General features: G+C 37.6%; 1 protein-coding gene and 1 pseudogene across 7 annotated transcripts in view; both read right to left on the bottom strand.

The window, feature by feature from the left end:
• The window catches only part of PRKG1 (protein kinase cGMP-dependent 1), a 1,291,606-nt gene that overhangs the window by 992,753 nt on the left and 273,488 nt on the right, over positions 1 to 25,365 (bottom strand). The window lies entirely within an intron of this gene.
• Positions 1 to 25,365, bottom strand: part of LOC129136188 (ras suppressor protein 1-like) — a 172,261-nt pseudogene that overhangs the window by 96,230 nt on the left and 50,666 nt on the right. Inside the window, exon 1 of the transcript XR_008537532.2 lies at positions 1 to 25,365. This exon is cut by the window's left edge and continues 96,230 nt beyond it; it is cut by the window's right edge and continues 50,666 nt beyond it. The product of XR_008537532.2 is annotated as a ras suppressor protein 1-like (transcript).

The raw sequence follows: 25,365 nt of genomic DNA, 5'->3' as shown, positions 1-25,365 counted from the left end.
AGAGTCAAGAAACTGTGTTTCCCAAGTATCCTAGGTGACTCTGCTGCCTACAGGGTTAAAAATGATACATCTAGTACAATCTCTTAATTTGGACAGAGATACTCCTTAAAGGTATTAAAGTGCATTCAGGGAAGAGAAGTGGTAGCTTCTATTCAGCCACAGACCGTTGGAAGTTATAGCACTTGGAGGCTCTAGTCCACTGTTGTCAAGCTTCACTGGGAAGCATCAGCAGTGATTGGATAATGTCACAGCAAATGACAGTACCAGTAGCAATATTAGCCTTAGGAGAAGCAATAGCAATGCTACCCAGAGGTGATGGCTCCCAGTATTCATGGTAACAGACAGTGGTGCCCAGTAAGAGAGGTGGTCCTAAGCAAAAAACCACTGTTGCCCATTAATGTTGATGAACAACCAGAAGGAGCAACATGGTGGCAAAGTTGGCTGCCTGGACTTGCTCATGGACTTTTTAGGACACATTCATGGGTTGTTTTGGACTGTGCAAGTGTACTACATGTTTCTTTTTATTATTTTTTTAAAGTTAGTTTTCTAGTGGAACTTTCTTGTTCACATTTATGATATTCCCTGATTGTCATTTTCCTAGCCTTTCCATTCTAGATAATAAGAGTCTAATTAAACATGCAAATCTATTTTATGCACTAAGCCCTTTATTAATGAATATATAATTTTACACATCATACTTAATCATGCATGCAACACATGAATATAGAAACACCCCAGAAATTAGTGCTGAAGTAAAAAAATCTACTTCTAAATAAAACTAAAGGCATTTAAACCACACAACCACATACAAGATGTACAGAATAACTACACATACATTTTTGCTCCTCTCTGTCATTCCTTCTTTCAGAAAGTACTGCTGCTAAGTAGTATTATTAATTTTTGTTATCTTTTCAGCTTATTAAACTCATTATTATTCTAGTCAATGGCGTATGTTGAGATGTATAAGCAGTTAAATATTTTATGGTCAAATATCTTCACAGTCAAAGATAAGATAATAATAGAATTTCATTTCTTATTCACTCAGAATCTCCTTGAACTATCATAATGATTAACAACCTCAAATGATGAGAAATTTGATGACTGTGGGTCCATAAAGCTACCAAAGACTCAGTCCCTTTAAAACTGCATTGAAAACAAATTTGTTCTTCACACCCATTTTCAAGTAGCAGAATTAGGAGAAACATCAATAATTAATCTAAATGCATAAAATCAGGCCTTGGAAATTTCTTTACATTTTACTGCAGCACCTAATATTTGCAAATACATTGTTCGGTAACACATTTATTCTCTCTTTCAGTGCATAACAATAGAAGTTTAAAATCCCCACAAAAAAGTAGCATTTTAGCCTCTCCATATGACTCCTGAAAAGCACACTCATCGGCATGGCACATGTATACATATGTAACTAACCTGCACATTGTGCACATGTACCCTAAAACTTAAAGTATAATAATAAAAAAAAAAATTAAAAAATTTAAAAAATAAAAAAATAAAGAAAAAAATCCTCTAGCAGTGTAATTGGAACAGTTAAATTATGATTGAAATCAAAAAGAACAGATGAAGAATAACAAATCAACACATGCTATTTTAATTATCTGTGGGTACAAAATACATGGGATCCAGAACTCTATCTTACGGCATACTGCATTTCTTTTATAAAAGCCTGGTATTATAGACATCATCTGGCCCAATTATCTTATGCTGTAGGAGTAAAGAACAAATCTTAAAAAGTGACAATATAATTTTTTAAAGCTCTTAACAATAATTGCAAAAATAAAAGGCAAATAAATGAGAAAATGTATAATAAAATCTCTTAGTTTAATAACTGTGGAGGATAACTGTTTAGATATATACGTATCTCAGCCTGGCCCAGACCTACAAAATCACCCCCTCCTCCCCATTTAAATCTTGTCTTAAAGGTCTTCCCAGAAAACCTTTCCCTGACCACCTTCTCTAAGGCAGTCCTATCCAGGACATTCCCTTTATAGATTTATTAAAATCTGAAATTATCTTGTTTATTGTTGGTTTGTTTCCTTTTTAACCTTAATAATATCATTTCCTCTCTTCACTCTACTAGAATTTACTCTCCATGTGAACAGGACCTTCATCTGAACTGCCCATAGCTCTGTCCCCAGGACATGATCCTAATGTGAGTTGAAGCAGTGGACACTTAACCAACATGATGGGAAGAAATTATTGAGAGCCAAAAATCCTACTACACACAGGTATCTTCTCAAATTATTTCAGTGAATTCCCATATTCTCTGAAGCCAAATCAAGGACCTCAGGCTGAGGGCCATGATAGTGAGTGTCTATATACCACCTGGCCCTCAGTAAATACTCTACAAACCTGGGCAAATGAATGAACAAATGAATAAATGGTGGAATCCAGACCTTGTAAAGATTGTGTAAGGCTATGTAAATAGGGCCAGGCGCAGTGGCTTATACCTGTAATACCAGCACTTTGGGAGTCCAAGGTAAGAAGACCACTTGAGACAAGGAGTTCAAAACCAGCCTGGGCAACAGAAAAAAATCCCATCTCTACAAAAAATATTAAAGTTAGCAAAGCGTGGTGGCATATGTCTGTAGACACAGCTACTTGGGAGGCTGAGGTGGGAGGACCACTTTAAACCCGAAAAGTCAAGGCTCCAGTGAGTCATGATTATGCCACTGAACTCCAGCCTGGGCGACAGAGTGAGACCCTGTCTCAACAAGACAAAACAATACAAACAAAAGAAAACACTATGGCTTTGAACAACCTCTCTCTGTATCTTACTGAACTGAACCACATTCTTAGCTCTCAGCTAGGTAGGAGGAATAAGTTCTAGTGTTCTATACCACTGTAGGATTATAGTCAACAATAATATATTATGTAGTTTCAAATAGCTAAAGGGGGATGTTGAATGTTCCCAGGACAAAGAAATGACAAATGTTTGAAATGATGAATATACTAACTACAGTTATCTGATCATTTACCTCATAAATAAGTACAATTATAATAACTGTATATGTCAGTTAAAAATTTAAGTTAAATTAAATTAAAAAATAAGTCAAAGAGTGAACATACAGCTAAGAGAGGAAAAGCAATAAAGAGAGGAAATTCAAGTTAGAATATAAAATATTTTCTAAAGGAACAAAAACAAAAAGTGGTGCAAGAAATAAATGTTATAAGAAGGGAAAAGGTATAAAATGGAAAAGAAAAAGGGACGATTCATAGTCAGGGATGCTGTGATGGGAAGTCAATCATACATAATTGTCCATGCTGTGCTCACTTTCTTTGCCAAAACCACATTATTGTAAACATGAAAGGATGCCTTTGAAAGATTCCTGCTGGGCCAGGTGCAGTGGCTGATGTCCGTAATCCCAGCACTTTGGGAGGCCGAGGCAGGCAGATTACCCGAGGCCAGGAGTTCAAGACCAGCTTGGCCAACATGGCAAAACCCCATTGCTACTAAAAATACAAAAATTAACCAGGCATGGTGGGGCAGGCCTGTAATCCCAGCTACTCGGGTGGCTGAGATCCAAGAATTGCTTGAAACTGGGAGGCACAGGTTGCAGTGAGCCAAGATTGCACCACTGCACTCCAGTCTGGATGACAGAGCAAGACTCCATCTCAAAATAAATAAATAAATAATAAATAAATAAAGGCACCTGCTGTCCCTACCTCACAAGCCCCATTAACTCATTTCCAGTGGGTCTGGGTCCTTAGGTTCCTCCTAGAATTATGGCTGCACCTGCTTCATCTGCTGTGCCTGTTTCATGAACAGTTACTGTCAGTTTCATAAGCGGGGGACGGCTTCAGAACTCTTCACCTCTGTGCATATCACTTTGCCTCAGCCCTTTCATCTCCCTCTATTTGTACTGCTAGTGGTAACTTTTCTAACATGTAAACCAATACACTCCCCATCCTCTCATTTGTCCCCTTAGTCTCCTACAATTTTGTCCTAGTCTTCCCTTCTCAGAATCTCAGTTCCTAGAGCTTATTGGTCTCACTCATTGCAGGACAGAATCAAGTCGTCTCATACAACCTACACATTACCCTCTCTTGTCTAAAGGAAAATATACTGTTTTAACAGATCATGTTGCTTTTGCCTGTGGGTGATATCTTCTTAGAGATAAAGCACCTGTGCAAAGGTCCTGAATAAAATATTGAAGCCAACGTCATAAAATTTGTATTAATGAGGGCTGAGCCAATTTTTAGCTTCATTTTTCACTAAAAAGAAGAGAAACAGAAAAAAGTTGTGAACCTAAGTAGACATACTATATGAATTCTACTGCTTCTTGTGCTAAAAAACAATAATGTTTTATAGTATAGGGAAAACATTTATTGAAAGAACACATCCTTCAACTAGAAACCCACTGTTCAGTGCAATGAAAACTTAGGAAATGTCTAACAAAATAAGATTTTAAAAAAGTACCCACAACACTGGAGCCACACCCAGAACACAATATAAGACATTATTTTATCTATCTCAGATATTCAACTGCATGGTTACAAAAATATATATATATAAACATGGCCCTGCAGCATGAGCTCTGTGGACAGAAAACCTAGTAAGCCTGCAGTTTAAGTAAGGAAATTGTTGGGATAGAAGTAAGATATTGATTTGTATTTTTGCTTCCAAGCTAACAGTAATAACCTTTACAAAACACCTTTAAAAATGCATAAGCACTATAGACTTTTTTATTTGCAGGAAGTGTCTTCAAACACATCCTTTAATAACAAAAAATATAAAGCATTGACAATACATGTATTAGAAAGAATTCTCTTGAAATACATTTGCAAAACAGAACAAACCTATTTTAATAATTTGCAAACCAGTGTAACGTAGAGGAAAATCGGCCCTGAGTTTTAGCTTGGGCCATGTCAAGTACTAGTTTTGTGTCCTTGGGCTAGTTATGTAACCATTCTGAGCCTCAGCTTCCTAGTACGTAAAGTGGGGCTAATAATAATGTCTTTACAATGTGGCTGTTGGAGGACTAATCCCTGTAGATATGCAATAAATACTAGTTCCCTTTATGAGACACAAATATGTCTTTTTTCTTTTAAGGCTTTTCTTGCTTTACAAAAAATAATGTGATTTCATATACTTTTCACCGGATTTTATTTTGTAGCCCTTGATTTAATGTGAGCAATTTGAAAAATTCTCCTTGTTTCTTGCTACCTGGAATAGAAACTTTATAAATATTTTATTTCCAAATTCTTCATATTATAGTCCAGCATCACAGTCAAATCTCTTTCTTCATGTCTCAGTATTTTTATATATGTATAGCAGACAGTTCTGTTTACAGATAAACTACACTCTAAACTATGTTTGTAAATTGGTTGATTAGAAGCAAGAATTCACTTCTTTATTGACTACTTAAAATCAGTTAGATTCACATTTATAGCATAAATATTTACTGATAAAATTGGGTTTTAGCCTGGAGTTGGGGTCTCGAGTGGATGGTGCAAGAGTGGTTCATAACAGAGTGTGGTAAATCAGTTTTATCAACTCTTTGATTTCACTTAGCTATAACACAATTTTAAAGTAGCTGGTTTATTCTTTGCATAATTTTTTCTTTATTTGTGGACACCATCAAGATCTTTCATGATTCCCAGTGTACTTCAGTGTAAGATACTCTCAGTGTCTTCTCCACTACCTCTTCAACTGAGGTACCCCCTCCAGTCTTGTCCCACCACCCTAAAAGCTCAATAGTCTCAAACTAGCAATCTTTAATTTACTCACACACATACTCACTGCTTTACTGCCATTGATCTCAGTGAAATTGATTAAAAGCACAAAAAAATACAATGGCCCAATAGCTCTAGGACACATGTTTTACTGCTTTCAAATAGTATGCCTGCTCAGCTAAAGTAATTATCTAGTTATCTATTCTAGATAACTAGCTAAAGTAGTTATCTAGAATTGCAGGCAATGTAACAGAAGAGAAGGGATTTTTTTCCTTATTGGGAAAAACATTTCCAAGTAACTAGTAGGCTGTTTTTCATCTCACAGTAGGTAAGCCTTGCCTAGGAATCTATCTCCCTAAGGTTAGTTTTTTTTTTTTTTTTTCCTTATAGTTTCTATGCTTCTCCACGATTTTCCTTGTTTCTTAATAACATCTCCTAAAGTGGCAGTAGCGATGGTTCTGGCAATTGGAACTTTTTGTTTGCTTTTGGGGGACAGAGATATAGAAATGTTGAACAGGGCATGAGAAGCTGTTTATAATATGGGTCATGTGTAAGTAAAAAGATTTTGGTTTTTCTCTTTGCTAAGAGAGAAGGTGCATCTGTCCTCATAATTCAGCCATAAAGCAAATAAAGGGAGAAATTCTTGGGTTTAAAAGTTTAGTCAGCCCAAACCTCAACATCAATCACACAACATACCCATGTAACAAACCTGCACATGTACCCCCCAAATCTAAAATAAAAGTTGATATTATAAACATAAATAAATAAAAATTCAAAAAAGTTTAATCAGCAAGATGGGTACCCTGGGTAGTTTTTTTTGTATAATTTGTAAAACGAATGCACTTTATACTCATACAAAATCTGAAAGTAATCAAGTGAAACTTGTGAAATGTGAACGCTGTTTCCATTGGGAAATGTTTAGTAAAAGGATATAAACTAGTTTTTAAAATTTGCAATGTCAAGTAAATTTTGCTGTTTAAAACTTCTGTATTATTTAAAAGGTCTCCCATGGAACAAACTATAAATTCCCAGCATTTAAACAGACAGTGAATGCCTTTTGTCTTCAGTTGTTTGCTTTCCTTCGTGAACTCCTCTCCCCGGTTCTTAAATGTTGATGATTTTCAGGACTCAGTAATTATCCCAATTCTCACACCACAAATTCTGTAAGCATTGTTGCTTACTCCTGAGACTTCAGTTCCCATTATATGCTGGTGACTGTACATCTCTCTCTCTCTCTATATATATATAACCAAAATGTTTCTTGAGCTTCAGACATGTATAGCTAAGAGCCTTCTAGATGTGTCCCACAGAATTTCAGGCTCAATGGGACAAAATTCTGCCTTCCTCATTAAGCCATATTCCTGTCATATTTTCTACTCTGTTGAATTTAACCAACATCTATTCCAAGCTCAAAAAACTGGAAACGTAAGGAACATCCTACTTGTTTTACTCTCTTTGTCCCCCAACGTCAAAGCATGTCAGGTTTGCATCTTCACATTGCCTCAGTTTTTATGAGCCTCCAGTTCAAAGTGTTGGCATTGCATCACTTTACACTCTGCTTACTAACATTTAGAAGAGTAGTTTGCAACCAGCCATACATTAGAAATTATCTGGGGAGATTGTTAAAAATATTAATACCCCAGCACCACTATGAAAAATGCTGATTTCATTAGTCTGAGATGGGCTCAGGGATAGAGAGTGCTTATAAAGTTTCACAGGTGACTCTAATGAGCAGAGAATCACTGCTTTTGAAGCTACCCACTTCCCTCAGGAGAAAGCCCAAGTTTAGTTTCCAAATTAAGAAGCCCCTTCACAATCTGGTCCATAACATTTCTGCAGCATCCCTACTTGTCACTGCCCCTACCCCTTGCCATGGAGGCCCTAAATGATAGGCCATAAGAAAATTTCATCTTCTAACAGACAGGGACACTTAAGTCTGCAGAGGTTTCTGCTGCCTTTTGTTTGGCTATGCCCCGCCCCCAGAGGTGGAGTCTACAGAGGAAGGCAGGCCTCCTTAAGCTGCAGTGGGCTCCACCCAGTTCGAGCTTCCAGGCCGCTTTGTTTACCTACTCAAGCCTGAGCAATGGCGGGCACCCCTCCCCCAGCCTTGCAGTTCCATCTCAGACTGCTGTGCTAGCAATGAGCGAGGCTCTGTGGGCGTGGGACCCTCTGAGCCAGGTGCAGGATATAATCTCCTCCTGTGCCATTTGCTAAGACCCTTGAGAGAGTAGTGGTTCTCCCAGTACGGAGTTTGATATCTGAGAATGGACAGACTGCCTCCTCAACTGGGTCCCTGACCCCCTAGTAGCCTAACTGGGAGGCACCCCCCAGTAGGGGCAGACTGATACCTCACACGGCCGGGTACCCCTCTGAGATGAAGCTTCCAGAGGAACGATCAGGCAGCAACATTTGCTGTTCACCAATATCCGCTGTTCTGCAGCCTCTGCTGCTGATACCCAGGCAAGCAGGGTCGGAGTGGACCTCCAGCAAACTCCAACAGACCTGCAGCTGAGGGTCCTGACTGTTAGAAGGAAAACTAACAAACAGAAAGGACATCCACACCAAAACCCCATCTGTACATCACAATCATCAAAGACCAAAGTAGATAAAATCACAAAGATGGGGAAAAAACAGCAGAAAAGCTGAAAATTCTAAAAATCAGAGCACCTCTCCCCCTCCAAAGGAAGGCAGCTCCTCGCCAGCAATGGAACAATGCTGGATGGAGAATGACTTTAACGAGGTGAGATTAGAAGGCTTCAGATGATCAAACTTTTCTGAGCTAAAGGAGGAAGTTCAAACCCATCGCAAAGAAGCTAAAAACCTTGAAAAAAGATTAGAAGAATGGCTAACTAGAATAACCAGTGTAGAGAAGGCCTTAAATGACCTGATGGAGCTGAAAACCATGGCACAAGAACTACTTGACGAATGCACAAGTTTCAGTAGCCAATTGGATCAACTGGAAGAAAAGGTATCAGTGATGGAAGATCAAATGAATGAAATGAAGCGAGAAGAGAAGTTTAGAGAAAAAAGAGTACAAAGAAATGAACAAAGCCTCCAAGAAATATGGGACTATGTGAAAAGACCAAACCTACATCTGATTGGTGTACCTGAAAGTGATGGGCAGAATGGAACCAAGTTGGAAAACACTCTGCAGGATATTATCCAGGAGAACTTCCCCAACCTAGCAAGGCAGGCCAACATTCAAATTCAGGAAATACAGATAATGCCACAAAGATACTCCTCAAGAAGAGCAACTCCAAGACACATAATTGTCAGATTCACCAAAGTTGAAATGAAGGAAAAAATGTTAAGGGCAGCCAGAGAGAAAGGTCAGGTTACCCACGAAGGGAAGCTCATCAGACTAAAAGCAGATCTCTCAGCAGAAACTCTACAAGCCAGTAGAGAGTGGGGGCCAATATTCAACATTCTTAAAAGAATTTTCAACCCAGAATTTCATATCCAGCCAAACTAAGCTTCATAAGTGAAGGAGAAATAAAATCCTTTACAGACAAGCAAATGCTGAGAGATTCTGTCACCACCAGGCCTGCCCTACAAGAGCTCCTGAAGGAAGCACTAAACATGGAAAGGAACAACCAGTACCAGCCACTGCAAAAGCATGCCAAACTGTAAAGGCCATCGACGCTAGGAAGAAACTGCATCAACTAACGAGCAAAATAACCAGCTAACATCATAATGACAGGATCAAATTCACACATAACAATATTAAACTTAAATGTAAATGGGCTAAATGCTCCAATTAAAAGACACAGACTGGCAAATTGGATAAAGAGTCAAGACCCATCAGTGTGCTGTATTCAGGAGACCCATCTCACATGCAGAGACACACATAGGCTCAAAATAAAGGGATGGAGGAAGATCTACCCAGCAAATGGAAAACAAAGAAAGGCAGGGGTTGCAATCCTAGTCTCTGATAAAACAGACTGTAAACCAACAAAGATCAAAAGAGACAAAGAAGGCCATTACATAATGGTAAAGGAATCAATTCAATAAGAAGAGCTAACTATCCTAAATATATATGCACCCAATACAGGGGCACCCAGATTCATAAAGCAAGTCCTTAGAGACCTACAAAGAGACTTAGACTCCCACACAATAATAATGGGAGACTTTAACACCCCACTGTCAACATTAGACAGATCCACAAGACAGAAAGTTAACAAGGATATCCAGGAATTCTAAGCATCACATCACACTTATTCCAAAATTGACCACATAATTGGAAATAAAGCAGTCCTCAGTAAATGAAAAAGAACAGAAATTATAACAAACTGTCTCTCAGACCACAGTGCAATCAAACTAGAACTCAGGATTAAGAAACTCACTAAAAACCTCTCAACTACATGGAAACTGAACAACCTGCTTCTGAATGACTATTGGGTACATAACAAAATGAAGGCAGAAATAAAGATGTTCTTTGAGGCCAATGAGAACAAAGACACAACATACCAGAATCTCTGGGGCACATTTAAAGCAGTGTGTAGAGGGAAACTTATAGCACTAAATGCCCATAAAAGAAAGCAGGAAAGATCTAAAATTGACACCCTAACATTGCAATGAAAAGAACTAGAGAAGCAAGAGCAAACACATTCAAAAGCTAGCAGAAGGCAAGAAATAACTAAGATCAGAGCAGAAATGAAGGAAATAGAGACACAAAAAACCCTTCAAAAAAATCAATGAATCCAGGAGCTGGTTTTTTGAAAAGATCAATAAAATTGATTGACCGCTAGCAATACTAATAAAGAAGAAAAGAGAGAAGAATCAAATAGATGCAATAAAAAATGATAAAGGGGATATCACCACTGATCCCACAGAAATACAAACTACCATCAGAGAATACTATAAACACCTCTATGCAAATAAACTAGAAAATCTAGAAGAAACGGATAAATTCCTGGAAACATACACCCTCCCAAGACTAAACCAGGAAGAAGTTGAATCCCTGAATAGACCAATAACAGGCTCTGAAATTGAGGCAATAGTTAATAGCCCACCAACCAAAAAAAGTCCAGGACCAGACGGATTCACAGCCGAATTCTACCAGAGGTACAAGGAGGAGCTGGTACCATTCCTTCTGAAACTATTCTAATCAATAGAAAAAGAGGGAATCCTCCCAAACTCATTTTATGAGGCCAGCATCGTCCTAATACCAAAGCCTAGCAGAGACACAACAAAAAAAGAGAATTTTAGACGAATATCCCTGATGAACACTGATACAAAAATCCTCAACAGAATACGGGCAAACTGAATCCAGCAACACATCAAAAAGCTTATCCAACATGATCAAGTGGGCTTCATCCCTGGGATGCAAGGCTGGTTCAACATACGAAAATCGATAAACGTAATCCAGCATATAAACAGAACCAACGACAAAAACCACATGATTATCTCAATAGATGCAGAAAAGGCCTTTGACAAAATTCAACAGCCCTTCATGCTAAAAACTCTCAATAAATTAGGTATTGATAGGACGTATCTCCAAATGATAAGAGCTATTTATGACAAACCCACAGCCAATATCATAATGAATGGGCAAAAACTGGAAGCATTCCCTTTGAAAACTGGCACAAGACAGGGATGCCCTCTCTCACCACTCCTATTCAACATAGTGTTGGAAGTTCTAGCCAGGGCAATCAGGCAGGAGAAAGAAAGAAAGGGTATTCAATTAGGAAAAGAGGAAGTCAAATTGTCCCTGTTTGCAGATGACATGACTGTATATTTAGAAAACCCCATCATCTCAGCCCAAAATCTCTTTAAGCTGATAAGCAACTTCAGCAAAGTCTCAGGATACAAAATCAATGTGCAAAAATCACAAGCATTGCTATACACCAATAACAGGCAGAGAGCCAAATCTTGAGTGAACTCCCATTCACAAATGCTTCAAAGAGAATAAAATACCTAGGAATCCAACTTACAAGGGATGTGAAGGACCTCTTCAAGGAGAACTACAAACCACTGCTCAACGAAATAAAACAGGACACAAACAAATGGAAGAACATTCCATGCTCATGGATAGGAAGAATCAATATTGTGAAAATGGCCATACCGTCCAAGGTAATTTATAGATTCAATGCCATTCCCATCAAGCTACGAAAGACTTTCTTCACAGAATTGGAAAAAAACTACTTTAAAGTTCATATGGAACCAAAAAAGAGCCCACATTGCCAAGACAATCCTAAGCCAAAAGAACAAAGCCGGAGGGATCATGCTACCTGACTTCAAACTATACTACAAGGCTACAGTAACCAAAACAGCATGGTACTGGTACCAAAACAGAGCTATAGACCAATGGAACAGAACACAGCCCTCAGAAATAATACCACACATCTACAACCATCTGATCTTTGACAAACCTGACAAAAACAAGAAATGGGGAAAGGATTGCCTATTTAATAAATGGTGCTGGGAAAACTGGCTACCCATATACAGAAAGCTGAAACTGGATCCCTACCTTACACCTTATACAAAAATTAATTCAATATGGATTAAAGACTTAAACGTTAGACCTAAAACCATAAAAACCCTAGAAGAAAACTTAGTCAATACCATTCAGGACATAGGCATGGGCAAGAACTTCATGTCTAAAACACCAAAAGCAATGGCAACAAAAGCCAGAAATGACAAATGGGATCTAATTAAACTAAGGAGCTTCTGCACAGCAAAAGAAACTACCATCAGAGTGAACAGGCAACCTACAGAATGGGAGAAAATTTTTGCGATCTGCTCATCTGACAAAGGGCTAATATCCAGAATCTACAATGAAATCAAACAAATTTATGAGAAAAAAACAACCCCATCAAAAAGTGGGCAAAGGATATGAACAGACACTTCTCAAAAGAAGACATTTATGCAGCCAACAGACACATGAAAAAATGCTCATCATCACTGGCCATCAGAGAAATGCAAATCAAAACCACAATGAGATACTATCTCACACCAGTTAGAATGGCAATCATTAAAAAGTCAGGAAACAACAGGTGCTGGAGAGGATGTGGAGAAATAGGAACACTTTTACACTGTTGGTGGGACTGTAAACTAGTTCAACCATTGTGGAAGACAGTGTGGTGATTCCTCAAGGATCTAGAACTAGAAATACCATTTGACCCAGCCATCCCATTACTGGGTATATACCCAAAGGATTATAAGTCATGCTGCTATAAAGACACATGCACATGTATGTTTATTGCGGCACTATTCACAATAGCAAAGACTTGGAACCAACCGAAATGTCCAACAATGATAGACTGTATTAAGAAAATGCGGCACATATACACCATGGAATACTATGCAGCCATAAAAAAGGATGAGTTCGTGTCCTTTGTAGGGACATGGATGAAGCTGGAAACCATCATTCTCAGCAAACTATCACAAGGACGAAAAACCAAACACTGCATTTTCTCACTCATAGGTGGGAATTGTACAATGAGAATGCTTGGACACAGGAAGGGGAACATCACACACTGGGGCCTGTCGTGAGGTGGGGGGAGAGGGGAGGGATAGCATTAAGAGATATACCTAATATAAATGATGAGTTAGGGGGTGCAGCACACCAACATGGCACATGTATACATATGTAACAAACCTGCACGTTGTGCACATGTACCCTAGAACTTAAAGTGCAATAAAAAAAAAAAAAGAAAATTTCATCTTCTTTGCTTTAGGCTTTTTTCTTCTTCCCGTAATACCTTTGTATATGCTGCTTCCTCTGATTAAAATATTCTTTCTTTCCTTTCTGGGCCACTTTTACTTGCCTTTTCTTTAGCAACAAGAAGCCTTTCCTGATATATCCCAGTCAACCCAAGATAGAGTAATGTCTTGCCTACAGTGTCACAGGTCTCTTTTTTGGGGGCCATTTGTCACTCTGGTTGTTTTTGAAAGTTTACTTCTCTAAGATTGTATGTACAGGGAATGTACCTTTTTCTTGTCTCATCAGCTCCTGCCACAGCAGCTTATTGATATGTGCTCGTTAAGTGAAATTCACAGGAACCTACAAAATTAAATTATATTCTTAAACTGAATTTAATTTAGAAATAAACATATTTGTATCATGTCAATGCATTTATAGCATTTTCAAACTTGACTTACCAGCCTTAAACGCACTCCCTTTGCACCCAACTCACCACACTATGAGGAAATACATTATGAAATGATGTGCAAAGACATTTTCCAAAGAAAAATTAGGATTTTCCCAATTTCACTGCTTTCAGTTGAAATCATTTTTAATAGAAAAAAGTTTTATGAACAAAAGAAGTGTGATTTACCAGTATATTAGTGACATAAAGATCATTTTCACATTCTGGCTTTTATCTTGAACTCTAAACTGCATAGGCAATTAAAATTATAACACATAAGAGCTGGGAAAGATGATGGTAGACAATAAAGACAACTTTATAATGCGGGAAAAAACATAGGACTTTATTTTGACAAGTGTGGTCCTCAGATAAATAAGGATGTCATGTCCAATACTTTACCCTTTCCACTCTTAGAGAACCTCAAATTCCAGGCCACTGGCTATCGAATTTAATTTCAATTTTCCTGTTAGAAAGACTGAGTCATTCACGGCACTTTAAGGCCTAATAATGACAATAACACCATTGCAATAGCAGCAAAGGAAGAGTAGCCACCACTTGCTGAAAGCCTCCAGGAAGCAGGTATGGTGGAGTTTCAACTCTCACAGCATTGCTTGTTGTGGCAGAGACAACTATCCATCCTCCATGTGTTTGTACTCCCCTGTCCATAGAGAGGGACTATACTGCCCACTTTTTTGCAGTTAAGTATGAGTGAAATAAAGTGCAACTCTTCCAAACTTGACCCATAATAATTTCTCACATAATTTTTCTCCATTGTCTGTTTCCCTTTAGGAACTAGGAATGGATTTTTAACTTTTTAAGATGTGTTGTAAGATGGCATCAGCCACTGCATGAAGAAGAGCAGCCCTGCTCTGTCTTCAAACACTCACCACTCTAACAGGATTGATCAATAACTTTCTATAGTGTTGAGCACGGTCATTTTGGGATTTATGCCCTATTGGAGCTAGCATTACTCTATTTACTACTTTGTAAAACACTGTCATCCCAATTTCTTGGCTGGGGAAACTGAGGCTCAGAGAGAATGACTAGGAGATACAATGTTTCAATTGCACTTAGAGCAATTATTACTTGATTCTTCTCATTTTCATTTCAGGGCAATTTTTTAGTGTGCAGTAATCAAACTTCAGTGGAATCCAAATCAAAGTCAAAATGCAACTTTCAGTGGACATGAAAGTTATAAGGTGATATATAACAAGTTCTCAGAAGTCTACAGGATCTAGGAAAGGAAAGAACAGCAATGGTTTTCAAGGATGACCATAGTGTTTTATCATTGAAAGTGGTGATTACTTTGAGGTAGTAGTTCCAAAGCAAATTTTCTAAGTTAACAGCAGCAAATACTCTCACTTCAATATAAATAGCCAGAAAAAAAATTATGACACCAGGAAGGTGGAAGGATAATAAATATTCACTGAGCATTTAATATGAGGAGGACATAAATTTGGGCTCTACATGAATGGTATTTTATTTAAAGCTCACAACAAACCTGGGAAGAAACCTGCATTATTAATAGATGCAAATGCCAAAGCTCATGGAGGCTTGGAGATTTGTACACATTCCATCTTTGGAAAAGAGAGGATCTGGGATTTAACGTAGATCTAACCTGCGCAGGCGCCTCATGCTGTCTACTCAGGAAACTAATGCTTATATCCTGAGATCCAGTGCCGAAAGCATAAGGTGGGTGGTATAAACATCCAAAGCAGCCAGATGGGGAACTGTGGTGTATGAAAGTGTACAGGATTCATCTGATGAGGAAGTTCCAGTTTCTCTTCCCCAGCCAGATATTGTCATGTAGAAATGTGGGCCAAGGGTTGCCACACTCTGCAAATTTTAGAAGTTAGAAATCTGTCTTCTTATGTGAGATGTCCCAGTGTTTAAATGTTGGCAACTAGTTACATTTGACTGAGCTGGCCACTGAGCCCATCTTTGAGCTGGACTAGGTTTAAAAACTGCCAGATTACTGCTTCTGATTTTATTTTATTATTTATTTATTTAGAGACAGGGTCTCTCTCTCTGTCACCCAGGTGGGAACCCAGTGGCGTGATCTTGGCTCACTGTAGCCTCGACCTCCTGGACTCCAGCGATCCTCCCACCTCTCAGCCTCCCAAGTAGCTGGGACTACAGGTGCATGCCACCACAACAAGCTAATTTTTGCCTTTTTTTTTTTTTTTTTTGGAAGAGATGGAGTTTTGTCATGTTGCCCAGGTTAGTCTCAAATTCCTGGGCTCCAGCAATCCTCCTTCCTCAGCTTTCCAAAGGGCTGGGTTTACAGGTATGAGCCACGATGCCTAGCCTTCTGATCTTGATGGTCATTCATATCAAATTTGGCTGTTCTGCAGGAAGAAAGATAGCAGGGATTTCATGCAACACTTCTACAAACATCAAATGTGAACTCTTAATGCTTAAAAAGACTCCATGCCCAGTGATGCAGAGGCAAGGGCACTTTTTTGATACAACAAAAAATATATAAATTCAACTTTATGTCTGTCAATGGAAAAAGTGGATAGTAGTTGTGTACTTCCTGCCTGACTCTTCTAACACTACAGGCTAATTTTGATATGGCTACTTTCAGCTTAGAAGAGGGTGAACTTAGGATTCTAATACAAGCCATGACAGTGTTATTATATTATTGCAGTTGGGCTCAGAGCAAAGCCAAGACTTCTGGTTCATTCTCAGATGGATCCTATTTATGCTAAGCTAGCCTTATTAAAAGGGAGGAGATTCCCCAGGGAGACACTGGAAACAATCCCAGCTAATTAAAATATGGATCACCCGCACAGAGGCTGGGCTGCATCCTTTGAGATTGCCAAGACTAAGACAAATTTCCTGACCATGCTACTGCAGATGTTCACCCAGCTGGGATAAGGCCAAGGAGCCCTAGAACATAAAGCATGCAACCATTTGTCCTGTTCACTTCTCATCCTCCCTTTCTACTAATTTTTGACTCTAACTACATTTCTTTATAACCTTAAAGTGGAGAAGAGCCTCTGGCTAACCCAAACTACTTTAAAAAAAAACAAAAACTTTAAGTTCTGGGATACATGTGCAGAATGTGCAGGTTTGTTACATAGGTATACACATGCCATAGTGGCTTGCTGCACCCATCAACCCATCATCTACATTAGGCATTTCTCCTAATGCTATCCCTCCCCTAGCCCCCAACCCCACGATAAGCCCAGTGTGTGATGTTCCCCTCCCTGTGTCCACGTGTTCTCATTGTTCAACATGAATGAGAACATGTGGTGTTTGGTTTTCAACAACCCCATCAAAAAGTGGGCAAAGGAAATGAACAGACACTTTTCAAAAGAAGACATTTATGCAGCCAACAAACATGAAAAAAAGCTAATCATCACTGGTCATTAGAGAAATGCAAATCAAAACCACAATGAGATACCATTTCACACCAGTTAGAATGGAGATCATTAAAAAGTCAGGAAACAACAGATACTGGAGAGGATGTGGAGGAATAGGAACCCTTTTACACTGTTTGTGGGAGTGTAAATTTGTTCAACCATTGTGGAGGACAGTGTGGCCATTCTTCAAGGATCTAGAATAAGATATACCATTTGACCCAGCAATCCCATTACTGGGTATACACCCAAAGAATTATAAATCATTCTACTATAAAGACACATGCACATGTATGTTTATTACAGCACTATTCACAATAGCAAAGACTTGTAACCAACCCAAATGCCCATCAATGACAGACTGGATAAAGAAAATGTGGTACATATACACCATGGAATACTATGCAGCCATAAAAAGGGTGAGTTCATGCCCTTTGCAGGGACATGGATGAAGCTGGAAACCATCATTCTCAGCAAACTAACCCAGACTACTTTAAGGAAGTATGTAGAAGAACACATGAAAGTAATATTCAGATTTTCCCAATCACATTAGACCATAGATTTAAAATATTTTGAAAATATTCTGTGAGAGTAAAAGCCATCTAGATCTGAAAACCCCATTTAAAGTTAATCACTTTAAATTACTTTAAAGGCTCAGTGTCTAAGTGATACATCTTATATCCATAATATTACTAATATAAGCACATCTCAATTTATAGGACAAAACTTTTTGCAAAGTTTGTCACAAAGAGATTTTCCGTAAGCAAACCCAATTTCCCTTTGGATTTTGTTATACAATTAGAGCTCTGTATCCATGGGAAACTAGATGAAACAGATGGAACTAAACACTTTTGGCAAGGAAAGAATTTAGATGATGACCAGGCTGAAAAGAATTGTAAAAAAAAAAATCATATTTCTTCTTCAATAGGATAAAATAGCCAATAAGCAAACTTTTTTACTCCCCCCCAACCATCTAGTCATATATAGCTTCTCTTCATACCACAGACATTTATTACAAGTGTAGACATTCCTTTCTTCACAGCTGTATGGCCACATAGGAGATGTAGGTCCTCAGCTCTTGGATGATCCTAAAGCTATTGGATGATCCTAAATGAGTTGAATGACTCAAGGTTTTAGATTTCTCACTGACAAAACAATTAGGTTAAGAAGGAGGATCTCTAAAATCTTTGCAAAGCCAATAATTCTCAGATCTAAGTAGTCATTAGAATGTGCTCTCCTTTTTCTGCCTGTTATATAATGTTTGATAGAATTGGATCAATAAACTATCACATTTTTCTGCTGCTTGTAACTTCCTAGTCTAGATTCCCTTACATTTTCCCTCAAAAGAGGCAACTCGGTTTTCTCAGTTTCATGACAACTAGGGAGTGGAGGGTTGTGGACACCAACCAAATTGACAAAGGAGTGGAATTGGTGCAGATCGGATGGGAAGCTCACAAGTCATGGAAAGGGTTGATTTTTATCAGTTATTTTTAAAAAACTGATTTTTTTCTGAGAGAAAAGCATACAACAGTGAAAACCTGAAAGATTTAAATCCTGCTTGCATGAATCTTTGTGATCTACTCACAGTTTCCAATCTGTTGAGTGATCCAGGAGTAACTCACTATATGATCCACTCATTAAATCCCTCCAATTCATGTTATGAACTTGATTTTAGTGAATGGCTTGGAAATTTTATAAGCATAATAACTTCAAAGGGGGTATTTAACTATGGAAAGGTATTTGAAGGCATAAGATGTCCAAAAATCTAAGTAATTTAGATGATCCTCCACCAAATTACTCTTAAAAAATCCAAAATGAATTATCAGAGCTTGCTGTCACAAAGATAATCTACCTTTTAAAAATCAGTGCATTAATTTTGCCATTAAATAGGTTAACAAATCAATATTTTAGCCACCCTAAATATTTCAATCATAACCTATGTCCATTTGATACAAAGTAAGGCATGAATACATTTTACAAATCTAGATGTAATGATATATTAATAATTAATACTGTGAAATTAGTCTCCCCTTCTACAAGCATAAGCTATCAACAAAGAAGAATGCCAAGGACAGAATAAAAAACCTTGATAATCTGGCCTCAGCCTGAGTGTGTAGTTATTGGTTACAGACAGTCAAAATACTGACCTCCTTCACCTCAAGCTGTGAGCAATCTCTGTGGTTTTCTATGTGCACTGAAGTGAAACATGTTGGAAAGCCCTGATCCAAACTGCATTAAAATGTTGTATCTAACAATAAATTATTCATTTATCTTTTTAAAGATAGCATTTGATTCCTTTTTTATTTCAATAGTTTTTGGGGAAGAGTTGGTTTCTGTTTACATGGATAAGTTCATTAGTGGTGATTTCTGAGATTTTGGTGGACCTGTCACTCTAGCAGTGTGTACTGTACCCAACATGTAGTCTTTTAGTCCTCATCCCCCTCCAACACTTCTGCCTGAGTCCCTAAAGTCCCTTATATCATTCTTATGCCTTTGTGTCCTCATAGTTTAGCTTCCACTTGTAAGTGAGAATATATGATATTTGGTTTTCCATCCCTGAGTTACTTCACTTAGAATAATGGTCTCCAACTCCATCCAAGTTGCTGCAAATGCCATTATTTCATTCCATTTTATGGCTGAGTAGTATTCCATGTTGTATACATAATATATTTTCTTTATCCATTCGTTGGTTGATGGGTATTTAAGTTGGTTCCATACTTCTGCAATTGCAAGTTGTGCTGCTATAAACATGCATGTGCATGTGCCTTTTTTATACAATGACATTTTTTCCTTTGGGTAGATACCCAGTAGTGGATTAAATGGTATTCTATTTTTAGTTATTTAAGGAATCTCCATAGTGTTTTCCACAGTGATTATACTAGTTTACATTCCCACTAGCAGTGTAAAAGTATTCCCTTTTTACCACATCCATGCCAACATTTAATAATATTTTTAATTTTTTTAAATTGTTGCCATTCTTACATAAGTAAGGTGGTATCTCATTGTGGTTTTAATTTGCATTTCCCTGATAATTAGTGATGTTGAGGATTTTTTCATATGTTTGTTGGCTATTTGTATATCTTCTTTTGAGAATTGTTCATTCATGCCCTTTGCCCACTTTTTGATAGGATTGTTTTTTCCTTGCTGATTTCTTTGAGTTCCTTGAAGATTCTGTGTTGTAGGAAGTCAGGGACCCCGAATGGAAGGACCGGCTGAAGCCATGGCAGAAGAACGTGGATGGTGAAGATTTCAAGGACATTTATTAGTTCCCCAAATTAATACTTTTATAATGTCTTATGCCTGTCTTTACTGAATCTCTGAACATAAATTGTGAAGATTTCATGGACAACTATCACTTCCCCAGTCAATACCCTTGTGATTTCCTATGCCTGTCTTTACTTTAATCTCTTAATCCCGTCAGTTTCGTAAACTGAGGAGGATGTATGTCACCTCAGGACCCTGTGATGATTGTGTTAACTGTACAAATTGTTTGTAGAGCATGTGTGTTTAAACAATATGAAATCTGGGCACCTTGAAAAAAGAACAGGATAACAGCAATGTACAGGGAACAAGAGAGATAACCTTATAAACTCTGACTGCTGGTGAGCCGGGCAGAACAGAGCCATATTTCTCTTCTTTCAAAAGCAAATGGGAGAAATATCCCTGAATTCTTTTTCTCAGCAAGGAACATCCCTGAGAAAGAGAATGCATCCCTGAGGATAGGCCTCTGAAATGGCCGCTTCAGGGGCAGCCGTCTTTTATGGTTGCAGCTGTAGAGATGAAATAAGCCCCAGTCTCCTGTAGCACTCCCAGGCTTATTAGGATGAGGAAATTCCCGCCTAATAAATTGTGGTCAGACCAGTTGCTCTCAAACCCTGTCTCCTGATAAGATGTTATCAATGACAATGCGTGCCCCAAACTTCATTAGCAATTTTAATTTCGCCCCGGTCCTGTGGTCCTGTGATCTCGCCCTGCCTCCATTTGCCTTGTGATGTCTGTGACCCACACTCTATTCGTACACTCCCTCCCCTTTTGAAAATCACTAATAAAAACTTGCTGGTTTTGTGGCTTGTGGGGCATCACGGAACCTGCTGACATGTGATGTCTCCCCCGGACACCCAGCTTAAAAATTTTTCTCTTTTGTACTCTGTCCCTTTATTTCTCAGACTGGTCGACACTTAGGGAAAATAGAAAAGAACCTATGTGAAATATTGGGGGTGAATTTCACCCGATATCTGGCTGAATTTCCCCCGATAATTCTGGATGTTAGTCGTTTGTCAGATGCATAGTTTGCAAATATTTTCTCCCACTCTGTGTGTTGTCTGATGATTATTTCTTTTGCTGAGCAGAAGCTTTTTATTTTAATTAGGTCCCATTCATTTATGTTTGCATTTGCTTTTGGGTTCTTGGTCATGAATTCTTTGACTACACCAATTAGAAGAGTTTTCCCAATGTTATCTTCCAGAATTTTTATGGTTTCAGGCCTTAGATTTAAGTCTTTGAATCATCTTGAGTTGATTTTTGTATAAGGTGAGAGATGAGGACCAGTTTCATTCTACTACATGTGGCTTGCTGTTATCCCAGCACCATATGTTGAATAAGGTGTCTTTTTTCCACTTTATGTTTCTGTAGTAAACCAGCTTAGTATATGAAATTATCTGATAGAAATAAACTGTCAAGGAAGAGCAGAAAGATTCAGATATAAAGATATATTTTGCAGAAATATTTAACATAGTAAAAACTGAAAGACACCTAATATTTTTACTTATGTAGTAACTTATTATATTTTAAATGATGCTATATAAACTGTGTTTTCAAAGAATAATAATTGGCATAAGAAAGTTTATATGATGTTAATAAAAATCGGGTCACAAAATCATATATACTATAGGGAGGCATATACACCAAAGTGTTTAATGTTTCTCTGATTGGTAAGATTATGTAATTACGTGTGATCATTATGTTATTCTTTATATCTTTCCCATGTTGTTTTTGGAAATACACATAGAATTTTCATAGAAAAAAACTAATTAAAATTTACTAAGAAACGGGTGAAAATTAGTAAGTTTCATGTCGGCAGCAACAGAGCTAATTTTCAGCAATGCTAATCATGGTTAGTGGAGTTGGTGACGAGCATTGATTGTGATTCTTCAACACCCCTTCCATATCAGTTTTTAGCTCATTTAAATGTCGCTCCTAAGAAAGGAATGTTTTACTTTGTTTATATATCTAAATCAGATCCTATGATAGGTTCTGGCAGATATTGGCCTATAAGAAATGTTACAACTAAATAGGAGTTAAATAAATAATTGAGTATAGAAAATAGAGCTGCCCTCAGAAATACGTCTTAAAGACACAGGATGTATTCCTTGTGAATTGAAATAAGATGTCAATGACACAATCTGTGAAACCACATTCTGTGTCTATCAATTTGTCTGTTCAGCTTTATGCATTGACCTTTGTGCTGCGTGCAAGTATTCCATTCTGTTTTTAATAAAATACAGCCCGTACTTTAACTGATTACTGTTTAATGAGAAAGTTCTGTTGTAACCAAACAGGCAAAAGCTGCTTATTTAATTTAAAAACTTCAGTAACTATTTTCTCAAAACTTTAAGCAATCTTGGAAAACCAAATTCTTATCAATTTTGAAACTGGCTTCTCAGGAAGAAAGAGTCTGCTAAAGAAAATCTACTGCCTGATTCTCTAACACTTATACAGATAACAAGTAGTTCTTAGAAGCATCCGTCCATTCTGATATTACCTCTCCAGTTTGGGCTTTTGACTTCCTCTTCTGTCTAATGTAATAGCTACTTACCTAGCCTTTTTTCTCTAGTCTGTCGCTACTCCTTTCAATCAATCCCATACACTACCACCAGATAAATATTTCTGAAGTACAACTCTTTTACGTCACCTTGATCACCAGCCTTTAATGGCTCCCCACTGCCTATTAAACAAAACTCAAGCTCCTGAGCAAGACAGACAAGGCCCTCAGGACCCCAACCAACTTCCCAACCTCATCTTCCACTAGTTCCCAGAGCTGCATTCTATTTCATGGTTCCCTAACTGTGGTCCACATACTGGCAGCATCAGCATCACCTGAGAACTTGTTAAAAATGCACATTATTTCCCCATAGGGACCTACTGAGCCAGAAACTCTAGTTAGGGGTCCCAAAAACTTGTATTTTTAACAAGTCTTCTAGATGACTCTGATGTGTGCTGAAGTTTGAGAACCACTGCTCTAAACAAACTGTAGTTCCTTAAATACACCCAATCATTTTCCAAATGAATGAGTTTTCCAGTGCTGCTCTCTTACCTGGATGTGCCCTTTCCTCCCTATCTCCAGGTGGGTAAAAACCTGTTAATCCTTTCGGGCTAATGTTAATACCAACTCAATTGTCCCTTCCATGGTTTTCTCAACCAGAAGTAACCTCTTTATCTCTGAATGGTCATTGTACTTCTCCTGGAGCACTCACTTCAATTTCTCTCAAAACATGGTTAACCACACATTTCTTATTTTCTCTGCTAAAGTGTAGACTCTGAGGAAGGCATGTACTCTGTAACTTCCACAAGACATAGGGTCACATCGTTACATAGAAGATATTCTACAGGTGTTTCTCCAAACATAAAATAAAATAATAAAATAAAATAAAATAAATGTAACTACTGATAAACATTAAGGGGGTTGCCAGATTTAGCAACTTAAAATAAGAGATTCCCATTAAACTTGAATTTCAACAAAGAATTTTTTTAGCATAAGTATGTCCAAATATTGCATTGAACATACTTACAAAATTAGACTAAAAATTATTTGTTGTCTCTCTGAAATTCTAATTCAACTGGGCATCCAACCCTTTATCTGGCAACCCTAGCAGTAGTCTTTGTATGTTATGTTGTCTCTATTCATATTTATCTCCTCACTACTACTACTGTCTCCAGGAAGCAGAAAAATAAAAATTAATTAACTTATATACCCAAATAAGTGTTTTACCTTAAAAAATCACTTTGGAAAAACATGTACTTATTCATTGACACTGATGTTGCCCAGAACATGTTTGAATTTCTTTTTTTTTAAAAAAAGAATTGCATGCACAACTCTTATTGGTTATATAAGAAAAGTAGCCTCATTATCTGAAACCTGTGTGTTTAAAAAAATTCACAAGCCATATTATCTGTTTTTATAGCTTATCTTATTTTTCAGCATTGACGTCCTGTATCATTTTACTCTTTTTGAAGATCACATTTATCTTGAAAGGGTGAATAATTGCCACCATTGAAAATAATTTTAAGACATACTTACAACTTAAAAGGACAATTCCCAAATATATGCAAAACTGTTCATGAAAGCCCTCTGGATTAAATGCATAACTTCCAAGGTATTACTATGAAGACAACATTCAAAGACATGTCTCATGTCTGGTTCTCTTTGATTTTGTTTAAAGTCATATTTCCTTATAATCACTATTACTTGAAGATTCCAAACATACACCCATGCCATATCCCCATGCCATCAAACATTAGGTTCTTACAAACCAAAGCCCAAGTGCTATGGAATCTTACCAAAGATTTCCAGAGATAAGCAATAAAAAGAGGACACACAGTCAAACCAACTAATGTGTAGCCCATTTGCCACAGAATACCGTGATACATATGTGAATACTAATACATGTCCATGTATATTTTTCACATTGTACTTCCATACATACACATATTATTATTTGTATGTTTATGTATCTCTTTGACATACTTTGAAATAGGAACTTCTCTATCTTCTGAACCAAGCTTTTACAGGACATGGTACACAATATATGAAGCCAGAGAAGGCTCAATTTACAATCAACAATTCGAGAATTTTGTTTGCTACATCATTGTAGTTAAAGTTCCTGGAGCATACTCAATCAACATTTTGGATGCAACCTTCAAATATCTTTAATGGAGAATTTACTTATGCTCTTGACATACACCAGGTTCAAAGCTTTTTGGCAATTTACTGTTCACTCTTTTCAATCTCATACAGGTGGGCAAAGAAAAGACAAAAGAAGGATGAAACAATTCATTGATAATATTCGTCTTTCCTCAAAAACAAAATGAATCAACATGACATGATTGATGGAAGTTCCATGAAAATCAGTTTAAGCTTTCTGGAATTTGGAATTTAAAACCTAGTTTTCAAAGAAAATTTCCATATCAATGTTCAGTTCTTTGGGGCTGTTCTTCAA

Source organism: Pan troglodytes, chromosome 8 (genome assembly GCF_028858775.2).
Source record: "Pan troglodytes isolate AG18354 chromosome 8, NHGRI_mPanTro3-v2.0_pri, whole genome shotgun sequence".
NCBI lineage: Eukaryota > Metazoa > Chordata > Mammalia > Primates > Hominidae > Pan > Pan troglodytes.
The sequence above is the reverse complement of the archived record's forward strand: the minus strand, read 5'-3'. Positions and strand labels throughout refer to the sequence as shown.